Source organism: Papaver somniferum, unplaced genomic scaffold (genome assembly GCF_003573695.1).
Source record: "Papaver somniferum cultivar HN1 unplaced genomic scaffold, ASM357369v1 unplaced-scaffold_125, whole genome shotgun sequence".
NCBI lineage: Eukaryota > Viridiplantae > Streptophyta > Magnoliopsida > Ranunculales > Papaveraceae > Papaver > Papaver somniferum.
In genome coordinates, this window is record NW_020621603.1 from 10663410 (window position 1) to 10672380 (window position 8971).

Consider the following 8971-nt stretch of genomic DNA (forward strand, 5'->3'; position numbering starts at 1 on the left):
TAATAAAAGTGTTACTTTTAGTACATCTCCGTTTCAATTAATTCATTGTGATATTTGGGGACCTTTTTCGGTTCCTTCTTTGAATGGTGATCGTTATTTTTTGACGATTGATAATGATTACACTCGTTGTACTTGGGTTTTTCTGATGAAATTAAAATCAGAAACCTTAAAATATTTATTTTATTTTTTTAACCAGGTTATTACTCAATATAAGAAACATGTTCGTCGTGTGTCTACCGGGTCGGGTTCATTTATAATTCCTGATCTTCAAAAATTTTGATCCGATAATGGATCTGAGTTCTTATCAAAGGAACTTCAAGCTTATTTTTTTAAAATGGGAATTGTTCACCAACGCAGTTGTGTTTATACTCCACAACAAAATGGTCTTGTTGAAAGAAAGCATCGACATTTACTTGAAGTAGTTCGTGCTCTTCGTTTTCATTCCAACCTTCTTATTCAATTTTGGGGGGAATGTTTATTGGCATCAACTTACTTAATAAATAAAATGCCAACACAACTTTTAAATCATATATCTCCACATGAAAAATTGTTTGGTACACCACCAGATTATTCTGCTTTACGCGTTTTTGGGTGTCTTTGTTTTGCTCGCAATATCAACATTAAAACTAAATTTGATCAACGGGCTACACCCTGCATTTTTTTGGGTATCCTTTTGCTCAAAAAGGATATATTTTTTATGATATTGAAAGATGTCGAAAGTTTGTTTCTCGTGACGTTGTCTTTTATGAAGACATTTTTTTCCTTTTGATGAGACTAGTTTCTCAAAACCATCTACAACTACGTCATCTAAAGATGATGATTTTTTCTTTGATTTTCCACCACATTTACATAAAGATATATACCCTTCAGATTCCACTATTAATCCTTCACCTGCTTCCGCACCTATTTTGTCTACAACACCACCTTCTCCCATTTCACATGCTACAGCAGACCAACACAATTCACCACTTCAGGACTTCCCAATTAATGTTAACACTCATGCATCAACATACCCTTCCCAAACAAGTGTCCACATCCATGAACTTCCACCTGATTCTCAAACTAGTAATGTTCATGAACCCACACTTGATTCTGATCACACAACTGATCCTATTAACTCTTCTAATCCTGTTTTACGACGATCGGAAAGATCACACAATTTACCTTCTTACTTAAAAGATTATGTTTGTTCTTCTGTTGAGTGTTCCCAATATCAACCTTATCCTCTTACAAATTATTTGTCGTTTGATAATTTTAGTCTTTCTCATAAAATTTTCTTGACCACAGTTTTGAACACATCGGAACCAACTTCTTTTAAGGCTGCTATGCAGATTCCAGTATGGCGCAATGCTATGGTTGAACAAGTTCGGGCCTTGAAGGACAATGACACTTGGATAGAGATGGATTTTCTTCCTCCCGGTAAGTCTATTGTTGGTTGCAAATGGGTTTACAAAATTAAATACAAATCTGATGGTAGTATTGAGCGATACAAAGATCGTTTGGTTGCAAAAGGTTATACCCAACTTGAAGGGGTGGACTATCATGATACGTTTTCTCCTGTTACAAAGTTAGTTACCGTTAGAGTTTTGCTTTCTTTAACTTCCATAAAAGGTTGGCATTTACACCAACTTGATGTTAACAATGCATTTCTTCAAGGTGATCTTGATGAGGAAATCTACATGCGTCCTCCACCTGGATTTGGTAAACCTAACCAAGTTTGTCGTTTAAAAAAAATCTATTTACGGTCTTAAACAGGCCTCTCTTCAGTGGTTTGCGAAATTTTCTTCCTCCCTTATTGCTGAGGGTTTCCAGTAATCTACTGCTGATTATTCGTTGTTTACTCTTCATCGAAAATCTTTATCTCTATATGTTTTAGTCTACGTCGATGATATTGTGATTACCGGAAATGATTCTACTGCTATTTCTCGTCTAATTTCTCGTTTAGAAACTTTGTTTTCAATTAAAGACTTGGGTCGTTTAAAATATTTTTTGGGAATAGAGGTTTCCCATTCTTCTGATGGAATTTTTCCATGTCAACGCAAATATATTCTTGATATCTTGCGTGACTCTGGCCTAACCAGGGAAAAGCCATCAGCATTTCCTATGGAACAACATCTAAAGTTATTACCCACGGATGGTGCTCCACTTAAAGACCCATCACAGTTTAGGCGCCTTATTGGTCGCTTACTTTATCTTACGGTAACCAAGCCCGATATTAATTATGCGGTTACCTATTTAAGTCAATTTATGTCTTCTCCTCGAACTGCACATTTTGATGCTGTGATCCGAGTTCTTCGATATCTTAAGGGAATTTTAGGACATGGCATTCTTCTTTCTTCCCGTAGTTCTTTACAGTTGATAGGATTTACTGATTCGGACTGGGCTGCTTGTCCTACCACCCGTCGATCTACAACTGGCTATTTCGTTTTACTGGGTGATAGTCCCATTTCTTGGAAATCAAAAAAACAGCCAACCGTATCTCATTCTTCTGCTGAGGCAGAATATCGTGTTTTGGCTACTTTAACCGCTGAATTGCAGTGGTTACGTTATTTATTCAATGATCTTCGCATTCCTTCTACTTCCCCTATTTCTGTTTACTGCGATAGTCAAGCTGCCATCCACATTGCAGAGAATCATATCTTCCACGAACGAACCAAACACATTGAGATAGACTGCCATTTTGTTCGTGAGAAGATCCAAAGGAAATTTATCATTCCACGCCATATCGCTTCCGCTGCACAACTCGTTGATGTCTTTACGAAGCCTCTTGGTGCAAACCAGTTCGCGAAGTTAGTAAGCAAGTTGGGCGTTTGTCAAATTTTTGCACCCGCTCCAACTTGAGGGCGGGGGTATTGGTGTGTACATAGTAACAAGTCATGTACAGCTGCATATCTTCTGTCAAGAGTGATTGAAGTTGTGTAATTGATATCATATATTTTGTTTACTAAATAGTTAGCGTTGATATACGTTAGAGTCAATCAAGAATCAATCATCTTAATTATAATTGATTCCCTAGATATTATATCTCCCTGTAAATATAAATAGAGGTTCTTACCTCTCTGTAATATTATCAAAGAAACTCAATTCTTGATATAATGGGTCATATAAATCATGCTAAGTTCGCCATCTTCTGTTGCAGCTAGCAAGCAACATTTCTATCACCGAGTGATTTTACTTGGGCAGTAGTTTAAGGAACAAAAAAAAGAAAAAAGAAAAGCAAAACCACTATTAGTGGACTAAAATTTACAGTCCGTGCACCAATGAGCTTTGCACATGGCTTTCGTAGGACCTATCACTTTACCATATTTTTTTCTTTTTTTTTTAAATTTTGATCTATTTCTTTAAATGTTTCAAAAAATATTTAAAAAATTATTTCCATATACGATTGTTTCAAATTTCCGTAGAATTAAAATATTACTGTACAAAGTTATAATCTTTCTCGAAGTCGTCAGCTAGAATTATTGGAGGTGAAGACAATTTTGTTCTTGCATACTTAGCTAAGGCATCTGCACAAGAGTCAGCAGTTCTCTTGAGCTTAACGAAACAATCCTGGACAACATTACTCGTAGATGTACCATTACTATTTAGAAGATCTAAAGCACTGTCAGTAATAAGACCTGGGTCTTCAGTAATAGGACCTGGATCTTCAGGATACCAGACTGAACCTCCAAGAGAAGGAGCAGAGAAAGAAGTACCACATGCATTACTCTGACCTGTTTCAAAGACAGCTCCATGAGAAATAAGATTTTCCATCTCTTCATCTGAGTCACTGAGAATGATGATATCTGCATTTCCTACAGGAGCAGATGGAACTTTATAGGCCGAGTCAAAGTTAGGAGAAACAGAATCAAGCTCGTTGCCATTGTTGGCCAGGAAATCAAATTGCCCACCAACGTATCGATTAGCATTTCGATCATCAACGTCACTAGCACTTCTAGTACCACTGCTGCTCCTAAGAATGCCTTCTCCACTATGAATATCGTATTTCTCGCAAAGAGAACGATCAAGGAAGTGCCACTGTGCAAGATCCAAATGCTCTCTGTCATTCTTAGCACGCCAAGACCCATCTGGCTTGACATCTATCTCTGTAACATCTTCTCCACAACGACTTATCTGACAAGCCATGAATTGTCAGCTGAAATATATTATGTCAGACTAAAGACACACAAGTGGCTTGGATAAAATCTGCAAAGAAAAAACAGGAGATCAAGAGTAAGCAGTACCATGGCTGTGATGCGATTGAAATATGGGTCAATGATCATATGCTCCAAGCTGTAGTTTTTGAGGCAAATCGGGCACTGCCACTGGAAATAAAGTAGGCTTAATCAGCTCTTAACAACAAGACAAGCACAGAGACGGGAAAAAAGCAACCAATTATATTGGTTACCTTTCTAGACCGTTGGTTAAGTTCTACAAAAGTTTCAAGGTCAAAACATCCCATGTGAATACAAGGTTTGAACCTTCCTGCAGTCTTGATTCTTGAACCACTCATCTGCCATCTCCAAACACATAAGCAGTTACATAATTGTATATTTCCACTTGAATATAGTCTATAACTGTACTTATGTAATTTAGCAATGTCAACTGAAGAAGCAAAATTTACGATTTTACTAGTATTACTTACAGGACAACGCAAGTTGACAGTAACTGAATCTGCAACAACTTCCAGATCACTATCACTATCTGCATTTTCCGCATCATTACCACCCCCTATGTAACGACAAACACGGGCATGTGCATCTTCAAAACGCTCACCATCCAGCTCTTTTGGTATTAAGTTGAGAACCTAGTGAAACGTATAGTGGTTAATTAACCACTCGACTCAAGATGGAAACCTTTTTGAAGCTCAACCAATTAACCATTTAATCTAGCAAAGTACACCCCCATGTCAATTTATTAAATGATACTTTAGGGGCAGGGGGGATCTTATGTTTATGTATCAAATTAAGTGATACTTCACATTTCTACCAAAGTTTCTAACAAATGCCCTTATATCAAATATTATACTTCGACGAAATTAACTAACATTCCAAGGAAAATGTTAACATGGATATAAAGAATTATCTCACCATTTCTTAATCTGCATGCAACAGGCAAAAGTATCATTTAAATTGATATAGAGGGAGTATCACTTAGGAGCATGCCCAAAACAAAAGCCATAACTGCTGAACTGTTCGGCGCTTTGCAATTCTGACCCCCAAGCAGAAAATGCGAGCATCACATCCTGTCAAAGAGATCTTATTCATCCCCTCCCTCGTACTTGTCGTAATCTAACAAGAAAGAATATGCTGTCAGGATAACCCTAATGAAGAAACTAACTACTTGCAAGCCCAACACTGACATTGCTAGCCAGCGGATAGAAGAAAACTAACCCTAGAAAACTATCACCAAAACAAGGAAACATAAGAAGTTACAGAAACTCAAGAAAGGGACTTACTGCGTGACCATCATCACGATCATTAGCTCCTAACAACTGAGAGCCCGGTCTATTGATACTCCGAACTGGCACACCTGTGAATGCAATGTGATATAAAGTATGGCTACGGAGTGAAGAACATACAGCAGGCCTAATGCAACCAGCAGGGTTTCTGAGCCACAAAAGGCTGATGCAAAAGCAATGTCCAGAGTGAATAACACAGTTGTACGTAAATATGTTGGGGCCAATGCATCCTAAATATAACTTTATCATTGAGAAGCATACACCAGGCCTGAAGTAAAAGCGCAACATTGTACATGAATTTTCATCCCATTGCAGAAATTTTCAATGGAAAACCATATTTTCTCGAGCAAAGTGGAATACCAATACCAAAAGAAAATAATAGAAACCAACCTGCACATCATATTCGGGTTTCTGCACCATATCTCTGTCTGCTCGTGTCAGTTGAAATGTCTTTTCTACATTCTGTTTTGGATTTGTCCTGCAACACATTGCAGATTCTTTATTAAATCATAAATATGCATGTCCAGTAGTAATGGCACAAGAAAAAAGGTGTATGCAAAAACGAAGACAATAACATGGATAACAGACATGTTATCCACACAAGTGTGTATGTGTGTCTCTTAATGAAGATAGTCTCTCCCCATATGCATCCTATTTAGAAAAGAACAAATAACACATTGCCAAATTTACTTATCATTAGCGGATCTCTAGTTCAGTAGCTTGGAATGGCTACCAATTCTATAGGTTTTACCTTGACTTGGAGTTCTCAAAACCAATACGATCAAGTACAGAATACGACGAGTAATGACCACAAGATATATGTAACAAGAATATAGCAACCCCATCTCCATAAAATTCCAGTTCAGACATCAATACGTAGTATAACAAAAGATCAAAGTAAATCCACTCACTCATCAGTTGGAATACTCAAAGCAGTCAACTTTATATGAGGTAGTGGATATGTGACGGTCAGCCAAAACCTGTTTATTGAGAAAACTTAGCACATTCAGAAAATTAACTACCATCAAAGTGAAGAACTAAGGAACACTACCACGCTTGGATCATCAGAACCATGTAACAAACTAGCCCTACCAGCAATCAAATGGGATGTTTGCCACAGGCAGATTACTTACAACCAGCGATATGAACACACTAGAAACACAGTATAAATTAGGCTACAGCAAAAGCTGACAAAGTGTAAGTCATTGGTAACTTACGGGTCAGCACGATTGATACACACATTTCACAAAAAAAAATGTGGTGGAACTGGTGGTACACCATCCGTGGGTTTATCTGGAATAATAACACAACCAATATGTTGCCATACTTGACATCGTGGATCCTCGCACTGTAATAAGAGACAATAGTCACTAATAAGCAAAAATATAGCTCTAACATGTGAGGTTACTCGGATACGATCTAGATATAACACAATATATACATAGATGGAGCATCCAATATGGATACTAGAAAAAAAAATCATTAACGGAAGTACCTGAACCATTGACTCAGTTTGCAACGAGCTTCCACAAGGACACTGAACCTTTACATCTATTTTGCAAGAGTCAGCAACTTCATCTTTGAACTTTGCAGCCCAAGAAGTCTGCATTTTCCTGCTAGGAGGAGAAAGATAATTAAGTTCGCATTAAAATGTATCCCGGCGAGCATACATGGAACATTGTGTTAGGAAAATTGGTAACCTGGTTAAGAAATAACCGCAACTCTCTATATATACAGACACATATATTTCCGATACAAATAAAAACTCAACGAGTTCCACTTTCTTATCTTGCTACCATCATAAAAGGTTATTCAGAGAGAGGATCACCTGTAAGTGTCCTCAATTATTTTGGCAATCCCTTCTTTCCCAACTGAGTTCTTCTTAGACTCGGTAACTGCATAACAAGAGCGAATATAAGTAGCATGGACTCTTGATCCACTGTACAAACAGTCCAGAAACTGCAAAAGTATGTAGTGGAAGACCAGCCCTAACACCATCAACAAGGGGAATAGATGTTAGGTTAAATCCGATGGCTTTATCTCTTAAAATGACAGGCAGCCATTCTAAATAATATGCATAGTACTACACTGGCTTCCCATTATTTCTGTACTAATCTGGCCGACACCAACATAACACCATCCTTTTCGAATCATTTGCATCTTCTCTGTCCAACTCACTCAGGAAAATAGACAAGGTCAACATAAAAAGGATCCAAAGAAACTTAAAAGAAATAAATAGTTGGGTGTGCGAGGTTCCCAACTCAGAGCTAATGCTGACACCTATACCCTTGTAGAGCACATCATAAGTGGTTTAAAGTTTTCCAAAGAGTATTCATGAAAGCAAACATTAGTTTAAAAAGGTAAGTACGTAACATTAGCAATCTGGAGGTGTAGCTACATGCCAAAACAATGTGTTTTAAAAAGAAAAGAAGACGATGCAATATGTAAAAAGATGCATCTGTCTAACAACTACTAATCAAACAACAACTGAGATAAACAAATCACCTTGATCATCTGTAATGGCAGCTAAAATTCTGTCCAATAATTCCTGCTTTCTTCCTTGCTTTCCAAGACCTAGATGAGTTAGAACATCCTTGAGCTCTTTAACCCGAAAACATCCCAACTTGTCCTGCAACAAAACACAGCTTAACAATCAAACACCAACTTGTCAAAACAATTAATAGCATTTTCCATGTTATTCGGTTTGTTGCTTTGCCCAATGTATCTACCAATACAAATACCAAAACATAATCTACGCTGCTTCCCGCATTTCAAATGACTGGATTTTATCAAAGCCTAGCAATTTAAAGTTTTAAGTGTCACAGCTACTACCAAATGTGAACAGCATAAACAGTAAATACATCTTACAACTTGATACCAAATCCATTGTTTGAAGTTTCCGGAGCAGCAGAATCAGAGTTCTGGAGATCAAAATTCAGCTGAAACTCTAGATAGAATTGGGAAGAACCGTCCGATAACGTCAGGGTTTGATAATGTACACCGTGTAACGAGGCAAATGAGGTCTCAATTTCCGACGCCCAGCTAGGATTCACGACCAACAAATGCACACGGTCGTCACTTTTAGCACTTGAGTTTGGTGGGGACGATCCTTTTTCCTTGTGGGATCGTGGTCTGCGCCGGTATGGCATGTCGATAATGGACTGCCATGCCACCAACGGACTGAACTACGCGTTATATATGGGTATACAAATATTGGGTTACTCACTTTCTCATTTAGAGGAGCTCGTAGATGACAGTTGTACACCATTCTTCTAACTTTAACATATTCGTGCACTGCACTTCAAAGTCAAGTCTCCCCATCTATTGTTTTTTGAATTCGTGGTGCGCTCATAATAGAACTTTTCGACTCTCTTCCAAAACATTGAATTTGGTTCATTGGGACGTTCGTGGAAGGCAGGAATGAATGATTTCATGAGTTCCATATTGTTAGAGAATGAGTTTAGGTGTGTGAATTCAGTGTGTGTCTCAGTGTGTGTACTGTAACCGGCAGGTGTTAGTTGCTTATTAGGT

General features: G+C 37.8%; 1 pseudogene; it reads right to left on the reverse strand.

The window, feature by feature from the left end:
* Positions 1-3414: 3414 nt before the first annotated feature.
* LOC113331306 lies at positions 3415-8708 on the reverse strand (annotated as a pseudogene).
* Between the last annotated feature and the right edge of the window lie 263 nt (positions 8709-8971).